Source organism: Macrotis lagotis, chromosome 5 (genome assembly GCF_037893015.1).
Source record: "Macrotis lagotis isolate mMagLag1 chromosome 5, bilby.v1.9.chrom.fasta, whole genome shotgun sequence".
In the NCBI taxonomy this organism is placed as follows: domain Eukaryota; kingdom Metazoa; phylum Chordata; class Mammalia; order Peramelemorphia; family Peramelidae; genus Macrotis; species Macrotis lagotis.
The window spans coordinates 60,325,715-60,353,208 of NC_133662.1; the positions used below are offsets into that span (position 1 = coordinate 60,325,715).

Below are 27,494 nucleotides of genomic sequence, written 5' to 3' on the forward strand. Positions count from 1 at the left end.
CTCCATCTTTCTCCAGCCCGGCCTCTCCCCAGAGAAGAAAGTATTTGTCACCAGAGTTTCCCTGATTTCATTATGCAGAGGAGGAGGATTTTGAGGCAAATGGTGGGAAAAACAGAAGGCGAGAAAGATATTTTTATATTTATTAAATTATTCCTATTTTTCTTAAATTATTATTAATTAATACTAATATAATAGCTGGCATGTATATACAAATATTACCTCATTTGAGCTTTCTCCAGCCCGGCCTCTTCCCTGAGAAGAAAGTATTTGTCACTAGAGTTTCCCTGATTTCATTGTGCAGAGGAGGATTTTGAGGCAAATGGTGGGAAAAAGATATTTTATATTTATTAAATTATTATTTTTCTTAAATTATTATTAATTAATATTAATATAATAGCTGGCATGTATATACAAATATTACCTCATTTGAGCTTTCTCCAGCCCGGCCTCTTCCCTGAGAAGAAAGTATTTGTCACTAGAGTTTCCCTGATTTCATTGTGCAGAGGAGGATTTTGAGGCAAATGGTGGGAAAAAGATATTTTATATTTATTAAATTACTATTTTTCTTAAATTATTACTAATTAATATTAATATAATAGCTGGCATGTATATACAAATATTACCTCATTTGAGCTTTCTCCAGCCCAGCCTCTCCACTGGAAAAAAAAAAAGAAAATATTTGTCACTAGAGTTTCCCTGATTTCATTGTGCAGAGGAGGAGGATTTTGAGGCAAATGGTGGGGAAAAGATATTTTATATTTATTAAATTACTATTTTTCTTAAATTATTATTAATATTAATATAATAGCTGGCATGTATATACAAATATTACCTCATTTGAGCTTTCTCCAGCCCGGCCTCTCCCCTGAGAAGAAAGTATTTGTCACCAGTTTCCCTGATTTCATTATGCAGAGGAGGAGGAGGAGGAGGATTTTGAGGCAAATGGTGGGAGAAAGAGAAGGCGAGAAAGATATTTTTATATTTATTAAATTATTACTATTTTTCTTAAATTATTATTAATTAATATTAATATAATAGCTGGCATGTATATATAAATATTACCTCATTTGATCTTTCCAGCTAGAGCTAACAAGTTGGAAACTTTAAAGTTTTCAAAAACACTTTATCTTCTTGGAGATTCTATAGTTTCAGATGCTGTGTGACCCCCCTTTGGGGGTTTCTGAGCAAAGGTGCTGCAGGGAGTTGCCATTTCTTTCTCCAGCTCATTTTACTGATGAACAACCTGAGATAAACAAGACTAAGTGACTTGTCCAGGGTCACACAGCTATGGCCTCTGAGGCACTCAGGAAGGCAGGCCTCACCACCCAGCTGCTCCCACCCTTATTGGTGGTTCACCCCATCCCACTTTACAGATAATGAAACTGGGGTCCAGAAAGGTGAAGAACCTTAGAGAGTCACTGGACAGGATTCAAACTCAGGTCCACCCAAATTCCAACTCCAAACCTCTTCCTACTGCGCCACCTAGCCGCCCTACAATCCATGACCAGTTCAGAATTGGATGAGTTGATTCATTCTAATTCTGCATACATTTTTTAAGCCTCTAATGCTGCAGTTACTCGAGGATATGAGGACTAAGATGATGCTATCACAGAAAAGTTTATATCTGCTCTGTACACAAATAATAAAATTTTATGTATGTGTATTAAATATGTATATATAAAAAGCTACACATAAAATAAGTGTTGTGTACATTAAACTACATGTACATAAATAATGTGTGCACATACATACCCACCTATATACAAATATGTCTGTGAAGATCATCTCTAGTCCAACTCCATCATTTTACAGATGGGGGAAAACACTCAGAGAAATGACCTGCCAGGTCACACAAGTCTCTGATTTCAGAGCCAGTCTTCTTTCTAATGACCCAAGATGCAAAGTAAATACATTTTTTTTTTTAGAGAGATAGGGAAGCTGTTGAGCTGAGAACAGTAGGGGTTCCAAGAAATTGAAATGAAGAGAAAAAACATCCCACTGAAGAGAGGGAGGAGAAGGTAAGGAGGCAAGAGATTCCTAGAGGCTGGAGTGTTGGTTTATCTCCAAAATATTCTATAGATATCTGGTTTGTACATAATTGTTTGCATTGGACTGTGAGTTCTTTTAGAGCAGGGACTTGACCTTTTTTGGGGGGTCTCAATCTGGCACATACAGGAGATTTGAAAACCTTTAAATTTTTTTTTTTGTTTTATATCAACTATTCAGGATGTCTCAAAAGTCTTAAGGTTTAGGTCTTCTAGGACCCTATTTCCCACTGTGCTTCTTCTAAAAGAAGGTCATCCCTTATAAGAATAAGAGAAAATTTTTCTATATTCTTTGTTCACATCATTTTAAAAAACATACACTTACCATGACAATGTAAACTGGGAATAAAAACCACTAAAAAAAAAAAATCACTCTTGAAAAATCTGGAGTCAGATTGAGAAGGGAAATTAAAACCACCCCCCCAAAAAAAACAACTCAGTCCTTGTCATTAAGGTACTTACAGTCTAAAAGGACAGAATAACAATACCAATCTAAATATGTGTAAAATAGATATAAGATTCTTCCCACTTGTCTTGAGTTGATCTAATGTCATTTTTTCAATATATTGAACAATTTTACTGAACTTTTTTACCTTCCCTCTATTTTTTTATTTTGGTTTCCCTCCTCTGCAAAGGGGTAAAAACATTTTCTCCTATCTTTTCTTTCAATCTGTAGTTGCTCTTTATAATTTATCAGCATTCACTTTTTTTTTTTTTGGCTAGGCAATGGGGTTAAGTGGCTTGCCTAAGGCCACACAGCTAGGTAATTATTAAGTGTCTGAGGCCAAATTTGAACTCAGATACTCCTGACTCCAGGGTCAATGCTCTATCCCTGCGCCACCTAGCTGCCCCATCAGCATTCACTTTTGATTTTTTTTAATGGTTATTCTTTCCGGTTTACATTGTCATAGTCAGTGTATATTTTTTTTTTAAATGATGTGAACAAAGAATACAGAGGAAACTTTCTCATGTTTCGTCTTTGTTTTAAGGGATGCCTTTCCCTTAGAAGAAGCACAGTGGGAAATAGTGTCCTAGAAGATTTTGACTTTAAGACTTTTGTGATACCCAGTATAACTGATATAAAAACCAAAGCAATTATTTCAAAGTAAAAATAAATAAAATGGAGTTTTATTTCTCTAGGCACAACTGTGATTCTCTTCTAATAAAAAAAAAATAAGTGTGACTTTTACAGATGGCATCTGTGTTTTGGGTTTACTATAAAATGTGGTATAAGAGCTATAATCCTACTATAGCAATCTCCTATATCATTTCCTTTTTGGAAATTATTATGCGTTTCAACAGGATGGTAACAAACTCATTCAGAAGGCTCAAAACCTCCAAAGAACTTTTAGTAGTTGAGATGATATTAAGTTCTTGCAGAGGAATACTTTCAAAATGCTCTTAGAATCTTGTGCATTGTTAAATGCTTTTGTGGGCTTTTTAAAAGTTTCTTTTGCAAAAAAAAGAAATTAAATTTAGTGAAGTTATCCTTTTCGATGGATAAACTTATTAAATGTACATTAGTCATGGTTTATTAAAAGGGGGAAAACAAGAGTAAGCCAAGCATTAAAGTTCTGGAATGAAGCACCTCAAATGATCAACAGCTTTACAAATTGTGATTGTGCTGACTTTAGAGCTGTCCCATTCTCAGGGGCCAACTTGAACTCTTGATTTTTAAATAATTTGTTGTCCCTTTTCTCCTACCCCATTAGCTGCTTTCTTGCTCATAGATAAGATTTCTTTTGCCTAGAGTCAAAGAATTCCTTCATTTGATCCTCCTTCACAGAATCACAGATTAAAAGCTAAAAAGAAATTTAGAGATCATGTAGTCTAATCCCTTCTTTTTCACTTTTATTTTATTATTTTTAATCAATAAAAAACTATTTTCTCAAATCCCTTTTCAGACACTAGTTGTGTGACCTTAAGCAATTCATTTCACTTTTGTTTGACTCAGTTTCCATTCCTATAATGAAAAATAATATAACACCTACTTCCCAGAGAAATCATGAGGGTAAAATGAGATAGCAAAGCATTATATAAATGCTAATTATGAGGCAGACAAAAGGTTATTCAAAGAGGGAAAAAAACTTCACTTCCTAATTCCCCTGTTATTATTAATTTTTTTTTTTTTAGGTTTTTGCAAGGCAAATGGGGTTAAGTGGTTTGCCCAAGGCCACACAGCTAGGTAATTATTAAGTGTCTGAGATCAGATTTGAACCCAGGTACTCCTGACTCCAAGGCCGGTGCTTTATCCACTACACCACCTAGCTGCCCCTTCCCCTGTTATTATTAAGGGTACTCTCCCAGGCACCACAAGTGTCATTCTTAATTCCTCCCTCTTATTTAAATCACCTATAATGTCTGTTGCTAAATCTTATTTCTACTTTCACAACATTATATATGTGTACATGCACATGTATCTCTTTACATAAACATCCATACACACATCAGTCTCTGAGGCTGAAATGCAACAAAGTGTGCTGCTTGTACTAATTTTGGCCTAAAAACTAAAATCAAGAAATTAGAGGTTCCTCCAGAAGAACATTTATACACATTAACAACATTGAGTGATGATCAACTATGATGGACTTGTTCATTTCTGCAGTACAATAATCAAAAACAATTCTAAAAGACTTAATGGAAAATACCATCCATATCCAGAGAAGGAATTGGAGAGTTTTAAAAATGTAAACCAAAGCTTATTATCTTCAATTTTAAAAAGTTGTCTCATGTATCATGTCATTTTTTTCTCTCAAATTTTTTTCTTCTGTTGGATTTGATTCTTTTTTCACAATATGATTAAGATGTATCTGTGTTTAGCATAATTACATATAGAGAGCCTATATTAGATTGCTTCCTATCAGGGTAGGGGGAAGGAAGGGAGAGAGAAAAATGTAAAACTCAAAATCTTGCAAAAAAAAAAATGATTGGTGAAGGGGCAGCTTGGTGGCAACAGTGGATAAAGCACCAGCCCTGGAGTCAGGAGTTCCTAGGTTCAAATCTGACCTCAGATGGTTAATAATTACTTAGCTATGGAGCCTTGGGCCATCACTTAAGCCTTGCAAAAAAAAAAAATGGTAAAAACTGCTATTGCATATTGGAAAAACAAATAAATATTTAAATTTAAAAAAAAAGAAAATTGAGATTCTTCATCACCTAGCATAGTGATGTCATTTTGATCCTTTTCAAGGACTAAGGACAACAATCAACTATATAGAGAGACGAGTTGGAAGACTTATTGTACTAGTCCTGGCGAGAGGTCAGTCATCCTGCTCAGTGAGCTTTAAGGGCTTCTTATTATCTCAAGTGTCAATTATAATCTCCTCTATTTAGCATTTAAAGTTCTTTATAATCTGGACCATTCTCCCTTTCTAAAGGTATGTGAGGGTGTTTCAGTACCTCTGGTGTGGGAGCATGCCGAGCCCTTTTCACTTTGGTGCCCTCCTTCACCCAACTCTCACTTGTATGTAGTGACCACACCGGTAAAACATCTTGGCAAATGAGCTAAACCAGGTTGAGGGTAACTGGTGAACTGGTGAGTTAGGGGGATGTTTACCCCAAGCATATAAAGACTTCCCCAGGCAGAAGGGAAAATGCACTAAAGGAACAGGAGAGTCAAAAAATGCTTCACTAAGGAAAAATCTCCTTGATTCAATTTATTTTGATTTGATTTGAAAAGACTTTAGTGTTAAGTATTTGATCTGACATCAAAAATGACAAGGTCATGGGTGGTGAAGTGGATAAGGCACTGGCCCTGGAGTCAGGAGTACCTGGGTTCAAATCCCTTCTCAAACACTTAATACTTACCTAGCTTTGTGGCCTTGGGCAAGCCACTTAACCCCATTTGCCTTGCAAAAACCTAAAAAAAAAAAAAATGACAAGGTCGGCCTCTGGGTCCCAGACCATTGCCAACTGTCTGGATTTTGATGATTCTGGAAGAGAAAGCCATGCTGATACTGTTGTAAAATTTTACTCCACAGGGGCTGCTAGGTGGCGTAGTGGATAAAGCACTGGCCCTGGAGTCAGGAATACCTGGGTTCAAATTTGGTCTCAGACACTTAATAATTACCTAGCTGTGTGGCCTTCGGCAAAAAAAAGAAAAAAAATTTTACTCTACTTAAATCCAATTCACAAGCAAGCCAAGGCACAGTGGTGTCACGGGTCCTGTTTGAAAACAAAGGATAAACAACAACAGTCTTCTCACATTTTACTCTCTTCCATATACTCTACTATATACTAACTACTTGCAGTTAATTGAGCAGGAGACTTTATTTTCCTTATTTGCACTAGCAGTTCCCCATACATGATATGCTCTATCCTTTGTCTCTTGGTTTCCCCGTCTTACTTCAAGATTCAATTGATAGTGCATTGGCTAGAGCACTGGCCCTGGAGTCAGGGAGACCTGAGTTCAAATCCGACCTCAGACACTTACTAATTACCTAGTTGTGTGACCTTGAGCAAGTCACAACCCCAGTGCCTTGAAAAAAAAAATTCAACTGAAATCTCATTTTCTGTAGGGAGACCTTTCTTGCTCCCCCACCCAGAAACTATCTTCAGATTGCCTTCAACGTACTATGTTTATGACTGGTGTGACTCTTTTTTTTTAATGTTTCACCCACTAAAATGTATACTCATTGAGAGTAGAAGCTGGTTTTTGCCTTTCTTTTTATTCATCCCCATTGCTTATCTATTTTGTTATTCAGTCACATATGACTCTTTATGACCCCATTTCTTGGCAAAGATACCAGAGTGGTTTGCCATTTATTTTTCCATTGTGTTTTGAGAGTGAGAAACTAAGGTAAATAGGGTCAAGTGACAGGATCCCCCAACTAGTAAGTGTCTGATTGGAACTTTGGAAGATTAGTCTTTCTGACTCCGGGCCATGTATTCTACCTACTGTACTACCCAGCTGTCTTAAAATGATGATGATGTTGTTGATGTTGATGATGATGATGATGTTTGTCCTTCATACTGGAAGTATAACTAGACAACTCATCTGAGCCTTAGAAATCTTAGAAATTTGTCCGAGCTCATTAACTCATCAAAAGAATCTATCCCCTCAGAATATTGCTTTTTTTCTGCTTCCTATAGGGTAGAACATGAAGCTGAAGAAATGATCAGTACTGGAGTCTTCCCCATGTTCCACAATGTTCTGGCTGCCTGCACAGTCACTGTATCACTAGCATCTCAGCTGGGATTACTAGAATGCACTGGCAACAGAGCACCAATGTGGGATGAACAAGCTATCCAGAGCCAAAGACAGCATGATCATCATCTCCATCCAAGATGTAAAGATCTCTGTGGTCACCATTTTTTTGGGGGGATTGGAATCATCACTGGCTTATGGATTCAGACTTCCAAAATCCAACAATCCTGGCAGAAGGTCAACAGCTGGCTGGTTCCTGAAAAAGAAAAATATGCCAGCATGATTCATATGATCTCCAAAAAAAGCTTAGTATCCCTAGAGTCAACGTCACATGAAAGTTTGGTATGTTGGAGGGGCAAGTAGGAGATGTGGTTGAAGAAAGCTATTTCCTACTGAATTCAAGACCATGGGAGCAATAGATAATTGAAGGAGAAGGACTTGGAGAAAGAGTTTTATTTTATTTTAATCTACTTCATTCTTTCTTCCTTTTTCTTTCTTTCTTTCTTCCTTCCTTCCTTCCTTCCTTCCTTCCTTCCTTCCTTCCTTTCTTTCTTTCTGAAGAAAAACTGTCACCCTCTAATTCAGGATGTTGCCATTTCCTCCCTCAGGAGGAAAAAAAAAACTACTGCTGAGAAATAGAAATGCAGAAGTAGGTTTTCAAAGGGGAAAAACAAATTCTGGTCTTAGATTTTTGGGGCACAGTTCCAAATTGCTTTCCAGAATGGTTGGATTAGTTCACAGTTGCACAATAGTTTATTAAAATATGTTTTCCCACAACCCCTCCAACATTTGGTACTTACCTTTTTTTTGTTAACTTTGCCAGTCTAATGGGTGTGAGTTGGTATCACAGAATTATTTTAATTTGTAATTCTCTCATTATTAGTGATTTAGAATATTTCTCATAAAGCTATTTATAGCTTTGATTTCTTCCTCTGAAAACTGTTAAGTCATATTCTTATTCCTTTTTTTTTTTTAGGTTTTTGCAAGGCAAATGGGGTTAAGTGGCTTGCCCAAGGCCACACAGCTAGGTAATTATTAAGTATCTGAGGCCGGACTTGAACTCAGGTACTTCTGACTCCAGGGCTGGTGCTCTATTCACTGCACCACCTAGCCTCCCCTAAGTCATATTTTTTATCATTTATCAATGGAGGATGAATCTTTTCCTTTTATATTTGACATCATTTCCCTTTATATTTTAGAAATGAGACATTTATTAAATAAACTTGCTAGAACATTTCCCCAGTTTCTCTTTTACTTGTATTGGATTATGCAAAAAGTTTTAAATTTTATATTACCAGAATTGTCCATTTTAATTCCTTTGAACCTCTCTATCTCTTTTTTTGGTTGTAAACTCTTCTAAAAATGGATATAACAGATAATTTCTACTGTGTTCTATTAATGTGCTTAGTATTACCATATTACTATGTAATATAATATGATATAACATATCATCTGTTAGGTCCACATTATGTACCCATTTTGAGTTTATCTTGCTGTATGGTATGAAATATTGATCTATTCATGATTTTTGCTAGACTACTTTCTGGTATTCCCAAGAGTTTTTGTCAAATAGTGAATTCTTACCCTAGTAGCTGGAATCTCTGGGTTCATCAAATACCAGGTTACTATACTCATTTGCTTCTGTATGTTACAGTCCTAATCTGTTCCACTGATTGACTTCTCTATTTCTTATCCTGGACCAAATTATTTTGATAATTGCATATTTGTAATATAGTTTGAGATCAGATATTCCCTTCCTATTTTTGTTATTTTGATTCTCTTGATATTTTTTCCTTTTTCTTCTTCTATAATCTTTTGATTTTGAATGTTATGGCACTGGATAATAGGCAGTATTTTCATTTATTATATAGCTAAGCCTACCTATGAGCTATTGATGTTTCTCCAACTCTTTGGATCTTTCTTTATTTGCATAAAGTGTTTTGGAATTCTATACATACAATTCTGTGTGTCTTGGAAGGTCAATACTCATAAATAATCAGGCATTAGAATGTAAAAACCTGACAAACAAGTGTAATTTCTAGTTCTTTGTCTTCCGATTAAATCACTTAATCATTTGCAAGAAGTGATAGTTTTACTTAGTTTTGTTTCCTCTTTTCCTATGCTTATTCCTATAATTTCTTTTTCTTGTCTTATTGGTATAGCTAGCATTTGTAGTACAATATTGAATAGTAATAGTGATGATAAGACATCCTTGCTTCACTGTTTTTTAATATTTTAAATTTTTTTTTATTTTTGTGTGTCAATAGTGTCAAGTGACTTGCCCAAGGTCACATAACTAGTAAGTATCAAGTATTTGAACTCAGAACCTCTTGACTTCAGGACCAATGCTCCACCTACCATGCCCCCCTTGTTTCACTCTTAATTTTTTTTTAAATTTTTTTCAAGGCAAATGGGGTTAAGTGGCTTGGCCAAGGCCACACAGCTAGGTAATTATTAGGTATCTGAGGTCAGATTTGAACTCAGATACGCCTGACTCCAGGGCCGGTGCTCTATCCACTGTGCCACCTAGCTGCGTTCCAACCCCCCACACCCCACACCCCGTTTCACTCTTGATCCTATTAGAAAGGCTTCTAGCTTGTTACTAATAAAAATAATTCTGGCTTTTGATTCTAGATAGATTTCACTTAACGTTTTAAGGAAATGGGGAGGCTAGGTGGCAAAGTGGATAGAGCACCGGCCCTGGAGTCAGGCGTATCTGAGTTCAAGTGCAGCCTCAGACACTTAATAATTATCAGCTGTGTGGCCTTGGGCAAGCCACTTAACCCCATTGCCTTGCAAAAACCTAAAATAAAAATAAAAAAAAAACATTTTTAAGGAAAGCACCATTTATAATGTTTTAAGAGGAATTGGTATTATATTTTGTCAAAACCTTTTTCAGCATTTGTTGTTTTAGTTATTAACATGTTTATAGTTTTCCTAATAATGAGTCATTTCAGTATTAGTATAAATCCAGCCTGATTTTAGGTGTGATCTTTGTGAATAATACTGTAAATGCCTTGCTAGGATTTTATTTAAACTTTTTATATCAGTATTTCTTAGGAAATTTGACATATAGTTTATTTTTCTGTTTTGACTCTATCTAGTTTAGGCATCAAGATCATATTGTGTCATAGAAAGAATTTGTAATACCCCTTCTTTACCTATTTTTAAAACAGTTTATGAAGTGTTGGAATTAATTGTTTTTTAAAGGTTTGGTAGAATTCCCTTGTAAATTCATCTAGTTGAGAGTTTTCCTTAGGGATTTCATTGATAACTATTCAATTTCTTTTTCTAAAATAGAGTTAAAAGTATTCTATTTCCTGGTTTGTTCATTTAAGCAATTTATATTTCTTATAAATATTCAACTATTTCATTTAAAATGTCAGTCTTAATGGCATTTAGGTAAAATAGTTCCTAAGAAATGCTTTTATTTCTTCTTTTTCATCTGTGTAATCACCTTATTCTTTTTTTTAATACTGATAATTTGGCTTTCTTGTTTTTCATTCAAATTAGCTAATGACCTATCTATTTTATTGTGGAGCTCCTAGTTTTATTAATTAATTCTGTGGTAAGTGGAGTGTGTTTGTGTGTGTGAGAGAGAGAAAATTTTTTTTAAACCACTTCTTTAATTTTCAGGATTTCAATTTTGACGTTCAATTAAAATTTTTAATTTATTTGTTTTCTGGGTTTTTTAGTTGCATGTCCAATTCACTGGTCTACTCTTTCTCTCTTTTAGTGATGTAGGCATTTAGAAATAGAAATTTTCCCTTAAGTCTTGCTTTGGCTGTATCTCACAAATTTAGGAATTCTATTCATATTATCTTTGATGAAATTATTGACTATTTCTATGATTTGTACTTGACATATCTATTCTTTAGGATTAAGTTATTTGGTTTCCAATTAACTTATAATCATTGATTCAAAGTTCCTTTATTGAATGAATAAAATTTTTATTGCACTTTAATAAAAAAAGATTTATCTAATATTTCTGCCTTTCTACATTTGTTTGTTAGGGGTTTTACATTCTAATGTAAATTTTTGTGTACCCTGCATGGTTTAAAAATAGGTATATTCTTTTCTATTCTCATTCAATATTTTCCAATCATTTATCATATCTAATTTTTCTAAAATTCTATTCATCTCCTTGTTTATTTTGTGATTAGATTTATCAGAGTCTGAGAGAAGTAAATTATAGGTTTTTTGTCTATTTCATCTTGTAACTCAATTCACTTTTGCTTTAAGAATTTAGTCCATTTTGGTACATTTATGTTGAGTATTAACATTAATACATTGTACATAGCATCTTTTAGCAAGATGTAGATCCCCTGTTTCTTTTGCTTTGGCTTTAGTTGAGATCATCACTGTTATCCTGCCTCTTTTGTTTCAGCTGAAACATAACAAATTCTGTTCTAGTTCTCGATTTTAACTTTGGGTGTCTCTCTGTTTTTTTATAAACAACATAATCTTAGATTTTAGTTTCTAAACCTCACTTGATTCTTCCATCCTTACTAACTGTACTATATCTTTTCTGCTTTTCATGGCTAAACTTGAAAAGGCTATCTAAAAAGTGGACCTCCCATTTTCTCTCTACTCAATCTTGTACCCTTAAAATCTGGTTCAAAGCCTCATCATCCCACTGAAACCATTCTCTCCACAGTTAATAATGATTTCTTAATTGTTAAATCCAATACTTTTTCTTAATGTTCACATTTTTCATCATCTCTGCCTTCTTTGACACAGATGATTATCTTCTTCATCTTGGTACTCATTTCTCTCTAGACTTATAACTTCACTCTTCTGATTCCCATACTATCAGTCTCCTTTGCTGAAACTTAATCCAGATCATCGAAACTAACTGTATTATGTCCCACAGGCTTCCTTCCTTGGCCTTCTTCTCTTCTCCCTTTTTAGTACATCACAATGATCTCATCACCTCCCCTAAGCACTTCCCTAATATAATTAACTGAAGATTCTTTATTCTACCTATCCAGCTCCAATTTCTCTGTCAATCTTTGAACTCATATCTCAGTTGCCTTTCAGATATCTCAAGCTGGACATAGACACCTTAAATTCAACACTTCCACAAATGCATTCTTTCCCAATTAACCTATCTCTTCTCTTCCTCCTTCCCTCCCTACCACTGTAAAGGCCAACAGCATTCTCCCAGTCTCTCATAGTCTCAAAGTTGATTTCTTCCTCAGCCCATGACTGCCTCTTACCACCTCCTATCCAATGTGTAGTCAAGGTCTGTTGAGTTTACCTTTGCAACATCTCTGTCCTTATACCACCACCCCACTGGTACAGCTCTTCATCATATCTCTATTAAACTATTGCTGGTGAGTCTATCTGACTCAAGTCAAGAGTTCCAGTTCATGTTCTACTTCATTCTCTAGTCAGTTACTAAGGGGATTTTGCTAAAGCACAGACAGATCTAATCTTGTCTTCCCTCTACTCAGTATACTCAACTGGCTACCTAGAATCTTCAAAGAGCAAATGAAAATATCCTCTGGCATTTGAAGCCCTTCAGAAGCCCCCTTCTACCTCTCCAGCCTTCTACTTTGCTCCCCAGCATGTATTCTTCATCCAGTGGCACTGGCTTCCTGTCTGTTCCACCATCAATATCTTACTTTCCCCTGTTCCCCACCCCCACCCCCAGACCTGTAATACTCTCCTTCCTTTATTCCAATTATTAAGCTTTCTGGATTCCTTTAAGTCCTAACTTCTTTACTGTAAGCCTACCTCAAGCCCTCATAATTATAGTGCCTTCCTTCTGTTAATTACTTTCTATTTAACCTGCATATAGATTGTTTGGCTATATTTGCACATTTTTTCTTCTATTAGATTTGTAAGCTCCAAGGGTCTCTTTTTGTATCTCCAAGGGCTTGGTACAGTGTCTGCCTATTAAGTAGGCATTTGACAAATGTCTATTGATTCATTGATTTAATTACATTCTTTTCTTGAGTTTTGTTTAGTTTTTGAGGTGGAAGGAGTTGATAAGGAGCTGCTGTTTACAGGCTTTTATTGGTCAATGGAAAGTGGGTGTGGTGATAATATTACAGACATTTTCCCCCTCTGGGAATTTTTAGCTTTATACAAAAGCAAGGGGTCCTCCCTTGTCAGATCTTGATCTTTAGCGATACCCACAGTTAATTCTTCTCTTCTAAAGTTAGTATTTCATTTTAAACCATTTAGATTTACTCTCAGCACTACAAATCCCATTTTCCCCTAGTAAGAGGCAAGCTTCTGGAGCTTTGGATTCTTTTTTGGTTTTGTATCTTCAGCATTAAACATGGCAACTTGCACAAAGCAGGTACTAAATTGTTCTCCTTCATTTTGATAAGGACTACCAGATTTTATCTTTAAATTCTGCTTGAATTGGATTTAAAGTGAAGCAGAGTTGCACAAAGCTCACACTGTCTCTCCCAGTCCTTAAAGTTCAATCAAGATAAAAGTCAGGACCACTACCAATGGCCTGAGATCCATAGATGACCTTGATGTCTTTTGGACAGCTTTAAGCTGTCCAAAAATGAAGATCTAAGCTCTCTCTGTCTTCATGGCTCTTGAAGCAAATATTTTCATCAGCCCATTCTGCAAAGAGAAGTCTTTGAATGCTTAGAGTAGACCCCCCCCCCCCAATTCTAACTAAAAGCATATTGAATCAAACTGAATTAAATTGAGGGAATTTTTTTCTTTGAAGCATTTCCTGACTCTCCTATTCCAGTTAGTGCATTTTCCCTTGTAAAACTACCATATATTTTCTTCTCTTGAGTGCAGGTTGCAAACCCCTAACAGAATGTAAGCTCTCTGAGGGGCAAGGCTCTAATTTGACAGTCTTTTGAACCTTGTAGGCACTTCTTCAAATGAAGAGTATCAGCAAGGTAGTGCTAGAAAGGAGAGGAAGATGAGCCATATGACCTAATCAACAGATTCTATCATCCCATTCAGCAAATTAGGTTCCTTCCTTCTCACCTCTCCTTAGTCTTGTCTCCTCATCTTGATAATTCAATCAGTGTTTCGAGGCAGGAAACCCATTTTAGTTTTGTTAACCTTATAAAAGAAAAGGGGGGGGGGGTGATAGGAGAGACAATGAGACCCAGAGAGGAGAGAGACAGGACCTCTAGGTGAACTTTCAGGTGAGAAGAGTGTGGAGCTTTCCAAAGCCTCTAGCCTATAGCGAGCGAGCGGTGAAGGGCGGAGCCGGGAAGGGGCCGGACTCTCCCTCGGGCCTTTTAAGAGGTGACCATGCCTAAGATTCAGCCAACTCCTGCCTTATCTGCCTTACCTGTCCAGCCGTGCTGCAAGCATGAGCCACCTTCAGGAGGAAGCCGGAATGACCGAGCAAGAATACAGCCTCCCCGACCACCTGGCTCAGGCAGACTACAGGGAGCCCGAGGCAGAGGAGGAGGAGGAGGACCACGAGGCTGAGGATGAGGAGGCTGAGGATGAGGAGGCTCAAGAAGCAGAAGCAGCAGAAGCCTACGAGGCTGAAGAGAAAAGCCACAAGACCAAAGACTCAGGATTCCGAAGGAGAGCGGCCACAGCCTCACTTCGTCTGCCGGTGGACAGGCGCCTGGTGGGCTTGCTTATTGGTGAGTGATCGATCCTTCACCTGGCAAGGGATTAACTACCACCCCCCCTTCTTGTGGTCATCCTCTCCCCCCAGGCAAGCAGAGAGCCTAGGGAACTTAGGGCATGTGTGATGACACTTAGGACGCCCCCAGGGCTGCTGTCTTCCCTCTCTGCCCATGTCCAGCAGGGTCTGGCGCATGACACCTTCCTCATCCTTCCTCTCCCTCCAGGGGATTTACTTCTGCCCCCCCCCCGCCCCGTACCAGGACCCCTGTTCTCACCTGCGTTCTCTGCACAGGTCCTAAGGGCGCTACTATAAGGGCAATCGAGACGCTCACTCGCACTCGCATAAGCATCAAGACGGAGGGAACGAAACATTCTGTCTACATCTATGGGAGCTACGAAGCCTGCGGCCGAGGACTGGATGTGGTGCAATGTGTGCTCGGGTGGTACTAGCCGCCCACACCTTGGACCCGAGCTGATGTCGGAACAGCTGCCCCGAGACGAATCAAGGGCATCTCACATCTGGACTCCTCTCTCCCAGTAGAGCCTAGTCTAATTCAGTTTCAAGAAATGCCTCTCCCCGACTCTGCGCTGAGAACATCTGGAAATGTAATGGACTTCTCACAAAGACTCTGCTCCTAGTTCAAGTCAATGCCATGACCAACCTAGAGCACTAGGAATGGAGAATACTGTCTACCTTCTGACAAGGGAGGGGGCTCAATATGAGACCTGTTGGCAGGTATTTTGCCCAATTAGGGGTATTGGGGGTTTTTTCCCTTTTCAGAGGTGGGAAGGAGGAAATGGGCGGGAGATTTTGTTCATTGATTAAAAAATATTTATCAAATTTTACGAATATCTTGGGTTTTTTCATCTTATGCATTTTCCAAATGAATTCCTCTTCCTCTCCCAGAGATTTTTCCTTTAAAACAAACTGAAAAGGGAGAAAAATAGTTCTAAATGAACCAACAAATCAAATAGGTCATATTATATGTTATATAGGTTATTAATCAATCATTGTCAATCAACAGCATTTATTAACCAGTCTGTGAGGACCCTGATAATAGTGGAGAGCCTTTGGGTGGGCTTGGTTTTTTCCCTCAATCTGACTCAACTAACAAGTACTGTAAATACAAAAATAGTTTCTGCCCCTAAGAAGCTCACATTTTAATAGGGAAGTCCATCAGTGGGCTTTCAAAATATCTATATGGAGAAGGTGGAAGATTGCCAACTTAAGAGCAAAAGGGGCTTAGTTTCTGTAGTGGTTGCTAAGGAAATCTGAAATGGGAAAGAAAAATATAGTATAATAAAAAGCATCTAGTGAAGGGTTGCTGCTGCTTGTGATTTGTTATAAAGGATCAAGGAGACAAAGGCATCAGACAAGGACTTATGACAGTCATTTTACATTTTTAAGGCAAATGGGTTAAGAGTGACTTGTCCCAAAGCTAGACAATTATGAAGTGTCTGAGGTCACATTTGAACTCCAATCCTCCTGACTCCAGAGCTGGTGCTTTTTCCACTGCACCACCTAGCTGCCCCATGCAGCCCTGGGGGCGTCCTTATGCAAATGTTCACTGGCCAAGTTTTGTGTCTTCCACTTATTGTCTTGTCTCCTGCCCAGGGGTGTTGTAGATAAGGAAAGGAAGACTAATTAGCACAACTAGGACAAGGATAGGAACTGGACATGGGATTTCATGGACATGAGGATCCCTCAGTTGAGAAAATTCCATCTACCATGAAGATCTGGTAGGCACTTTTTGAAATGTAAAGAGTTGCTCTAAGTTATTTAAAGCACTGAAGGGTAAATTCCCTCAACCCTAGTCACACAGCTAGGATGAGTCAAGAGAAGTGACCTGAATTCAAATCTTTAAGGCCAGTTCTCTATCCATTCCTTCTCAATCTAACTCATTGCCAGATGGTGACAATGGACATTCTAGTTTTATTCCTGATTTTATTGGAAACCATTCTACTTTGTTGATTGTTATTCAGTCATGTCCAACTCTCTGTGACTTCATGGGGCATTCTTCTGGAAGAGATATTAGAATGGTTTGCCATTTTCTTCAGCTCATTTTACAAATAAATTCAGGCAAACAGGGTTAAGTGAGTTATCCAGGGTCACACAGTTAGTAAGTGTTGGAGGCCAGCTTTGAACTCTTGTCCTGGATTGTTCCTGACTTCAGGACCAGTACTCTACTACACCACCTAGTGGCCTTAGATGCTGATTAATAGTGAAGAACCTGAACACCTGAGGCTGCTAGGTCATGTATGGAGTACTGGACCTGAAGTCAGGAACACTCCTTTGGTTAATTTATCATTTTTAATGTTTTTTGTGCTTATTATAGTTTTTCATTCTTCAATTTTTAAGATACTAATTCAGTTCAATAATATTCTTTGAACTGCTTTAGCTGCATTCCAGAATTTCTGGAATGTTCTTTCATCATTATCATTTTCTTTTACAGTTATTCATTATTTCCATTATTTTTTCTTTAGTCCACTCATTATTTAAGATTTCATTGTTGTCTCCATTTTGATCTGTATCTTTTGATTGTGGTCTCTGAACTAATTTTATTCTTCTTGCATCCTGTACCCTATATCCTATAAAGGATGAATTTAATTACTTGCCTTTGGATACTTGTTGGCAATGTCTCTGTGTCGTAGTGCATGATGAACTTCTGTAAAATTTCCATGTGAACTTCAATTTCTCCAGGAATTTGTCCAGTTCCATGTTTTCCTTTTCATTAAACTTACCTAAACTAATTGAGGGATTTTGAAGTCCCCTTCACTATTGTGTTCCTGTCCGTATCTTTTTTGAAGCTCAAATATTTTCTTTATGAATTTGGATACTAAGGTATTTGGAATGTATAAGTTTTTAATATTGGTTTGTTCTCTATGGTGCCTTTTAAGCATACTATAGTTTTTTGATGTTCACCTGAGACACCTCTCACCTGTGGCTCCAAGAAGCAAAAAAATGCACAGCAGCCACACCCCTGCAAATTGTTTAACATTTGGCTAAACCAGGTTAAGGTTAACTGAGGAGGATTCAAATCCATCTGTGAGTGAGGGGGGAGATGTTTCCACTGGTGAAATGGAAGGATAAAAACAATACATTCCAATGGACAAGCAGGCAGCTAAAGCAGGTGATGAGAGCTTGATTAGATCTCAAAGATCCCAAGGTCACTAACTGCATCTAGAGTCATCACTAATTATCTTGATTTTGTCTTGCCAATGGACTGTGATGACTTTGGAAAGAGAGAGAGGGAGGTGGCTAGGTGGCGAAGTGGATAGAGCACTGACCCTGGAGTCAGGAGTACCTGGGTTCAAATCCAGTCTCAGACAATTACCTAGCTGTGTGGCCTTGGGCAAGCCACTTTAACCCCATTTGCCTTGCAAAAACCTATGTGTGTGAGAGAGAGAGACCAACAAGTTCATGCAATTCTGCCTCACTTAAAATTCAATTTACCCATGAATCAAAAGGCATCACCCATACCACTTTACCTATCTCAAAAACCTGTGGGACAGGGAAGTATTGAAGCAACAGGTGTAGATACATTAGATACATTGGAAATTGTATTCGCAACCATTCACACAGGGAGCTCAAGTTTGAAGGTTGTATCCTCACTGGAAGCAGCAGTGGGATACATCAGCCCTCTGGGTTTCTGAACAAACTTTTAATAAATGCATTGGTGTAATTAATGAGAGTAGAAAAGTTGCCCAAAATTTGTGTGCTTTCTCAAACCTAGCCTGATTATCTCTGCAGGAAAAGATCTCATCCTGTGGTCCAAATTAAAAAAAAAAAGAGTACAAAAATTTCTTCAAAGAAAATTCCACTTAACTATGGGTTACTCACCAAGGTGGAATGTGCACACACTAATAGATAACACAAGATCCAATAGAATGGAAAGACAACAGTTCTTGTTGCAAGAGAACTCAGCAGGTATCACATCCAACTAGCAACCTTCAGTGAAACAAGATGGAAAAATGAGGGTGAGATTACTGAATTAGAAACTAGAGACATGGTTTTCTGGAAAAGGCCCAGTGAAAGGGAGTACCAAGAAGCTGGGATAGGTTTTTCTATCAGAATGAATCTAGTCAACAAGTTTAAATGCCAAAAGGAGTGAACAACAGGCTCATGACAATGTAATTTCCTCTTGAAGGAAAATGCCATGCCACCATAATTAGTGCTTATGCTCCCACCATAATGAACCCTGATGAAGTCAAAGGAAAATTTTATCAAGACCTGAAGATCCTCATCATCAATGTACCAAAAGAGAACAAGTTTATAATTCTGGGTGACTTTAATACTAGAGAAGACTCAGACTATCAGACATAGCAGGGAGGAATGGACTTGGAAACAGCAATAGCAATAGTCATTTACTAATGAAGATTTGTACAAATCATGACCTCATCACCAACACTGTCTTCCACTTACCTAAATCCAATAAAACTTCCTGGATGCACCTTCACAGCAAACATTGGCATCTATATGACTATATGATTGTAAGGAGAAGAGAAAGTACAGAGTGCTGGACTGATCACAGACTCATCCTCTTTAAGCTAAATATTCACATTCAACTGAAGCAGTGGGCCCAAGGCGAAATGACTAAAAGGAAGAATTAATGTCAAAAGATTAGAATGCTTCACTTGAGTGGGAACAATATATTGCTAACTTGGAGGGAAAGTTGAGCCAACACAAGTTGTAGTATTGGCCATAATGGAGTAGAAAAGGAGTGAGCAGCTTTCAGAGACTTGGTGTTCAACACTGCATTTGCTTATCTAGATCAGAAAACTCCCAAATATGGTGGAGGCTAGGTGGCACAAGTGGATAAAGCACCAGCCCTGGAGTCAGGAGTACCTGGGGTTCAAATCCAGTCTCAAACACTTAATAATTACCTAGCTGTGTGGCCTTGGGCAAACCACTTAACCCTATTTGCCTTGCAAAAACCTTAAAAAAAAAAAAAGAATACTCCCAAATATCTAGAATGGTTTGATGAAAATGATGGGGAAATAAAGAAGTTGCTAAAAGAAATAGTAGTTCCCAGTGTATCTGCACCAGCTGCTTCATCATTTGCCTGTCATTCTGAGATAGAAATAGTAAAGATATTGATATAGGTGAAATATTTTGAATTGTGGGTAAATTGGATTTAAGTGAGGCAGAGTTGCATGAAGTTTTTGACCTCACTCTCTCTTCCAAAGTCATCATGATCCATTGGCAAGACAGAGTCAGATAACTGGCAACTGGTGATAACTCTAGATGCAGTGGATGACCTTGATGTCTTTGATGTCTAACCAAATTCTAAATGCTCCACAGCACTTGCTTCGGCTGCCTTCATGGCCATTGTTCTCAACTGCCCAATTCACCACCCTCACTGCAACTCCCTCAATTGCCCTCAACCTAGTTTAGCCCATCTGCCAAAATGGTTTACCTGAGTATGTATACTAAAGCTTCTTGGAGCCATGAATGAGAGTTAGTTGTGTCAAGTGGACATCAAAGGTGGAAAGCAGCCCTGTAAAGAGCTTGGCAGCCTTCACACCAGAGGTGCTAGACTTCCTTGGAGCCATCTACAATAGATACAAATGCTTTTTCTCTCTGTAGTTATAAGAAACCAGTGTTTGTGCTAAGCATTTTTTTTCACAAAATTGTCTTAGTTTCAGAGACCCAGTGCTGAGGACTTATTTATCTAGCATTCCTCCTCATCCATTACGTGGAAGCCTAGGAACCCAGAATCTTCATTCCCTGCCTCACTGTTCCCCCCAAAGATCCAAGCAGTTGGCAAGACTTGTCAATTTTATCTCCTGTTATATCTCTTGAATAGCCCCTTTCTCTGTCTTTTACTGCTACCATCTGTTATCATCACCTCACACATGGACTATTGAAATAGTCTACTACAAAGATTGGTCTGCCATAAGTTCTCCCCACACCATTCTTTTACTTGTCTGTTAAAGTGATTTTCTTGGGGGGTTTATTTTATTATATTTTTTTGGATTTTTTGTTTGTTTTGCAAGGCAATGGGGTTAAGTGATTTGCCCAAGGAGGTCAGCTTTGAATTCAGGTCCTTCTGACTTCAGGGTCAGTGCTCTATCCACTGCACCACATCTCTGCCCCTCTTCTCCCTATCTTTTTTTTTAGATTTTTTTGCAAGGCATTGGGTGGTTAAGTGACTTACCCAAGGCCACATAATTAGATAGTTATTAAGTGTCTAAAGTCAGCTTTGAACTCAGGTCCTCCTGACTCCAGGGCCAGTGTTCTATTCACTGCAACATCTAGCTGCTCCTCAAAGTGATTTTTTTAAGTTTTTTGCAAGGCAATGGGGTTAAGTGGCTTGCCCAAGGCTATACAGCTAGGTAATTATTAAGTGTCTGAGACCAGATTTGAACTCAGATACTCCTGACTCCAGGGCCAGTGCTTTATTCACTGGGCAGGTGCTTTATCCACTGTGCCACCTAGCCGCTCCTGACTTTTTTTAAAGTGCAGGTTTTTCCCCCTGCCACCTTCTCAATAAAAGTACAGTGGCTCTATCCTCTGGCGTTCATAAACTGCCCCCCCTTCAATCTTCTTACACATAATATCCCTCTCCCTCCTCTCCAATGCATTCTTCCCTGCCCCCCACCCCAAGGAAATCAGGGTTAAGTGACTTCCCCAGGATCACACAGCTAATAAGTGTCAAATGTCTGAGATGAGATTTGAACTCAGATCCTCCTAACTGACCTCAGGGCTGGCCTGTATCGACTACATCACCTAGCTACCCCTTCATGCATTCTTTAATCTAAGGACACTGGCAAAACACTTCAACTGTCAGCTCCAGGAAATTTCAGTGTCTGTCCTCCATGTATGGAATGTTCTTTCCCCTTCATCTCTACCTCCTAGCTTCCCTGGCTTCCTTCCAGTACCAGCTAAAATTAGTACCTTTTACAGGAAGTCTTTCCCAATCCCCCTTAATTCTAGTGCTTTCATCTGTTGATTATTTCCATTTAATTTTGTATATGGCTTGTTTGTACATGGTTATTTATTGTCTCTCTCTCTCTCTCTCTCATTACATCATGAGAACTTTGAGATCAGACTGTCTGACCTTTCTTTGTATTCCCAGAACATATAGGCACAGTGTCTGGTACATTTTGTTGTTTTTCAGTCATGTCCAACTCTTCATGATCCCACTGGGGTTTTCTTGCCAAAGATAATAGAATGGTTTCCCATTTCCTTCTTCAGCTCATTTTATAGATGAGGAAATTGAGGCAAGTGACTTGCCCAAGTCACACAATTAATAAATGACTGAGGCTACATTTGAACTCAGGAAGATGATTCTCCCAGACTCTAGGTTTGAGAACTTTCTATTCATTCCACCACCTAGCTACCTTGGTAAGCACCTTATAGGTACTAAGTAAATATTTTTTGTTCTAACTCATCCTTTTCTTTCTCTGGGCAAAGCAAAACTCCAGTGTGTCCTTTCCTCTCATAAATCTCAACATTACTCCCTCTAACCTTAATTGGAAGCATTAAGAACTTTGATTCTTCTGCTCCTGGAAGTTTACTTATAAAGCAAACCTTGTGATGCAAGCTGCCCTCCTCTCATCTATTGACCTCTCAATGAAAGGCCAAGCAAAGGGGAATTGCCAGCCCAGTTGATACCTCAATACCTAGGGGAGGGGCATATCCTTGGATAGTAGATTTAAAATTAGAAAGTGACCTTAGAAGCCATTGGATTTCAGTGTCTTCATTTTACAGGTGAAGAAACTGGGGCAGAACTTTAGATCATATAACTAGTAGGTGTCTCAGACAATATTTGACTAAGCCCAATGTCCTTTTTATTCTCAACACCCTACTGATTCCACAGCATGGAAAAAGTGCATCTTCTGTTGGAAACTGAGGTCAAGAATTTTCTTTTTTCTTTTTAGGTGTTCAATAAATGTTTATTTTTTAATTTTTAAAAAGATTTTATTTATTTTGAATTTTACAATTTTCCCCCCCAATCTTGCCTCCCTCCCCCACCCCCCACAGAAGGCAATCTATTAGACTTTACATTGTTTCCATGCTAAACATTGATCTAAATTGAATGTGTTGAGAGAGAAATCATATCCTTAAAAAGAAAAAAATAAAATATAAGAGATTGCAAGATTACATAATAAGATTATGGGGGGGTTTTTAATTAAAGGTAATAGTTGGGTGGCTAGGTGGCATAGTGGATAAAGCACTGGCCCTGGAGTCAGGAGTACCTGGGTTCAAATCTGGTCTCAGACACTTAACGATTACCTAGCTGTGTGGCCTTGGGAAAGCCACTTAATCCCATTTGCCTTGCAAAAAAAAAAAAAAAACCTAAAAAAATAAAGGTAACAGTCTTTGTTCGAACTCCACAATTCTTTCTGAGGATATAGATGGTATTCTCCATCCAGATACCCTAAAATTGTGCCTGATTATTGCACTGATGGAATAAGCAAGTCCATTTAAGGTTGATCATCACCCCCAAGTTACTGTTAGGATGTAAAATGTTCTGGTTCTCCTCATTTCGCTCAGCATCAGGTCAAGCAAATTCTTCCAGGCTTCCCCTAATTCCCATCCCTCCTGGTTTCTAATAGCACAATAGTGTTCCATGATTTGCATTTACCACAATTTGTTAAGCCATTCCCCATTTGAAAGGCATTCACTTAATTTCCAATTCTTTGCCACCACAAACAAGGATGCTATGAATATTTTTGTACAAATGCTGCTTTTACCCTTTTTCATAATCTCTTCAGGGTATAGATCCAATTGTGGTATTTTTTTTAATTTTAGAAAGGTTTTATTTTGAGTTTTACAATTTTCCCCCCATCTTGCTTCCCTCCCCCACCCCACCCCCACAGAAGGTAGTTTGCTAGTCTTTACATCATTCCCATAGTATGCATTGATCTAAGTTGAATGTGATGAGAGAGAAATCATATCCTTAAGGAAGAAATATATAGTATGAAATATAGCAAAATTACATAATAAGACAATTTTTTAAAAATTAAATTAAAAGTACATAGAAAGTCCTGGTCTTTGTTCAAACTCCACACTTCTTTCTCAGGATATGGATGGTATTCTCCATCGAAGATATCCCAAAATTGTGCCTGATTGCTGTCCTGTTGGTATGAGCAAGTCCATCAAGGTTGACCATCACTCCCTTACTGTTAGAGTATACAATGTTTTCTTTCTGCTCATCTTGCTTAGCATCAGTTCATGTTAATTCTTCCAGGTTTCCCTGAATTCCCATCCCTCCTGGTTTATAATAGAACAATAGGGTCCCATCACATACCTATACCATAGTTTGTTAAGCCACTCCCCAATTGATGGATATTCCCTCAGTTTCCAGTTCTTTGCCACTAGAAACAGAACTGCTAAGAACATTTTTGTACAGGTGATATTTATAATCCTTTTTCATAATCTCTTCAGAATATATACCCAGTAGTGGTATTGCTAGAGCAAAGGGTATGCACATTTTTGTTGTCTTTTGGGCATAATTCCAAATTGCTCTCCAGAAAGGTTGGATGAGTTCACAGCTCCACCAACAATGTATTAGTGTTGCAGATTTCCCACATCCTTTCCAACATTGATCATTGTCCTTTCTGGTCATATTGGCCAGTGTGAGAGGTGTGAAGTGGTACCTCAGAGATGTTTTAATTTGCATTTCTCTAATAATTAGTGATTTAGAGCAATTTTTCATATGACTATGGATTGCTTTGATTTACTTATCTATAAATTGCCTTTGCATATCCTTTGATCATTTGTCAATTGGGGAATGACTTGTCTTTTTAAAAAAAATGTGACTCAGTTCTCTGTATATTTTTAGAGATGAGTCCATTGCCAGAAACACTAGTTGTAAAAATTGTTTCCCAATTTACTACATTTCTTTTGATCTTGGTTACACTGGTTTTGTCTGTGCAGAAGCTTTTTAATTTAATGTTATCAAAATTATCTAGTTTATTTTTATGGTGTTCTCCATCTCTTCTTTGGTCATAAATTGCTTTCCTTTCCCTAGATCTGACAGGTAAACTAGTCCTTGATCATCTAGTTTGCTTATAATATTGTTTTATTATGTCTAAATCCTATAGCCATTTGGATCTTATTTTGGTATAGGACGTGAGGTGTTGGTCTAATCTGAGTTTCTTCCATAGTAACTTCCAATTTTCCCAGCAGTTTTTATCAAAGAGAAAGTTTTTATCCCAATAGCTGGACTCTTTGAGTTTATCAAACAGCAGGTTACTACAATCATTTTCTGCACCTAGTCTATTCCACTGATCCACCACTCTATTTTTTTTAGTTTTTGCAAGGCATTGAGGTTAAGTGGCTTGCCCAAGGCCACACAGCTAGGTAATTAATAAGTGTCTGAGGCCAGATTTGAACCCAGGAACTCCTGACTCCAGGGCTGGTGCTTTATCCACTGTGCCACCTAGCCCCCCCTCACCACTCTATTTCTTAGTCAATACCAGACAGTTTTGATGACTGAACTGGTAGAGTTAAGCCACCTTCTTTTGTACTTTTTTTTTATGTTTTCGAAAGGCAAATGGAGTTAAGTGGCTTGCCCAAGGCCACACAGCTAGGTAATTATTAAGTGTCTGAGACCGGATTTGAACTCAGGTACTCCTGACTCCAGGGCCAGTGCTTTATCCACTGTGCCACCTAGCCGCCCCTGTACTTTTTTTTTTCATTAAATCTTTGGAGATTCTTGACTTTTTATTTCTCCATATGAATTTACTTTCAATTTTTTCTAACTCATTAAAGTAATTTTTTTTGGAATTTTGATTGGTAGGGCACTAAACAAGTAGTTTCATTTTGGTAGCATTGTCATTTTTAATTATATTTGTTCATCCTATCCATGAGCAATTGATGTTTGCCCAGTTACTTAAGTCTGATTTTATTTGTGTGAGAAGTATTTTGTAATTGTTAGGCAGAGTTCCAAATAGTTTATATAGAATTGGAACCAGTTGTTCCTTAAATGTTTGATAGAATTCACTTGTGAATCCATCTGGCCCTGGAGATTTTTTCTTAGGGAGTTCAATAGTGGCTTGTTGAATTTCTTTTTCTGAGATAGGGTTGTTTAGGTATTTAATTTCCTCTTCATTTAACCTGGGCAACTTATATTTTTGCAAATATTCATCTATTTTATTTATTTTTTTGCAAGTGTAAAAGAAAATAGAGATTTATTAAAAGAAGTTACAACACAAAAGAAAGTAATAAAAAAAAGTTAAGAAGAGTTTAAAGAAAAAAGGTCACATGGACTGCTATTTGAATTTGGCAGAACTGCTGCCAAGGGTTAACAGGAGTCTGGAAGGTAATAGAGATCAGGCCCCCACATCCGGGAGTGGCCCAAGTCCCTCATTGGAGATTTTGCCTTTTGGGGAGGGGTTTCTTATGGGTGGTCTTAGATATGTTTTCAGGGCCTGTCCTGGTCTAAATTAGATGATAAAGGAAGAAGGAAGATTCTTTTAACAATGCAAACAAAAGATTTACAAAATTTGTCTCCAGTTGATCTTAACAGTCCCTAAGCCTGCATCATTTCCAGGCTTTTCTGAAGTCCCATTTGTCATGATTTCTTAGAGAACAATAGTATACCACAATTGGTGGATATCCCCTCAATTTCCAATTCTTTGCCACCTCAAAGAGAACTGCTATAAATACTTGTACTTGTAGGTCCTTTTCCCTTTTATATGATCTCTTTGAGATATAGACTTAGGAGCAGTATTGCTGGATCAAAGGGTATCCACAATATGGACATATCCTTTGGACATAGTTACAAATTTCTCTCCAGAATGGTTGAGTCAGTTCACAACTCCACCAACAATGCATCAGTGTCCCAGTTTTCCCACATCCTCTCCAACATTTTCCTTTTAAGTCTTATCTTAAGTAATCCTCCTCATTTTCCTTTTAAGTCATATTGGCCAATATGATAGGTGTGAGGTGACACCTTAGAGTTGTTTAAATTTGTATTTCTCTAATCAATGATTTAGAGCATTTTTTAATATGACTATAGATCGTTTTAATTTCTTTATCTGAAAACTGCTTGTTCATGTTCTTTGACTTTATCAATTGGGGGATGATTTTTATTTTTATAAATTTTGGGAATATATAGTTTATATAGTTTAGAAATGAATCCTTTATCAGAAAGTTTTTTGGAGTTTTAAGGGAGAAGTTAGGGTATTTGAATCTCAGTGCCCTTTTTTGATGAATAGCCTTTGGGTCCAACTTCCAGTATCTTTATCTGAATAACAAAATAAGTGGATGGGAGTGGCAATCTCCTCCTGTAATAACATAACTTTTAGTGTGCAAATTCCAGGTAGCCCAACAATAGGAGCTTTTTATTTAGATAACAATGGGATGGGAATCAGACAGGCACAGGATATGCAAGACAATACAGAAGGAAATAACATTTGGCATAACATTTTTTCTGTCTTAGTGATTTCCTTTATGAACTTAAAATAGACACAAATGTGTAGGTTACAAATGTTTTCTTAAATATACGGGCATATATGTATATGTGGGCATATATATGTGTGCATGTCTATATTCATTTATTTTTGAATTTTACAATTTTACAATTATTCATGTGCACTTCATTTAGATTATCAAATTTGTGGGTATAGAGTTGGGCAAAATAATTCCAAATTATTACTTTAATTTCCTCCTCATTGGTGGTGAGTTCACCTTTTTCATTTATGATACTAGCAATTTTGTTTTCTTTTTTTAATCAAATTGATCAGAGGTTTATCAATTTGTTTTTGTTTTTGTT

The 27,494-nt window shown here is 37.6% G+C and overlaps 1 protein-coding gene across 2 annotated transcripts in view; it reads right to left on the reverse strand.

Moving 5' to 3' along the window:
- Window positions 1-27,494, reverse strand: part of DPPA5 (developmental pluripotency associated 5) — a 91,096-nt gene that overhangs the window by 2,255 nt on the left and 61,347 nt on the right. For both annotated transcript variants that reach the window (XR_012478611.1, XR_012478610.1), the window contains 3 exons: window positions 1,063-7,447; window positions 833-895; window positions 220-656 (listed from right to left, as the gene is read on the reverse strand). The gene's annotated coding sequence lies outside the window, so the exon portion shown is untranslated. The remainder of the gene's footprint in view (window positions 1-219; window positions 657-832; window positions 896-1,062; window positions 7,448-27,494) is intronic.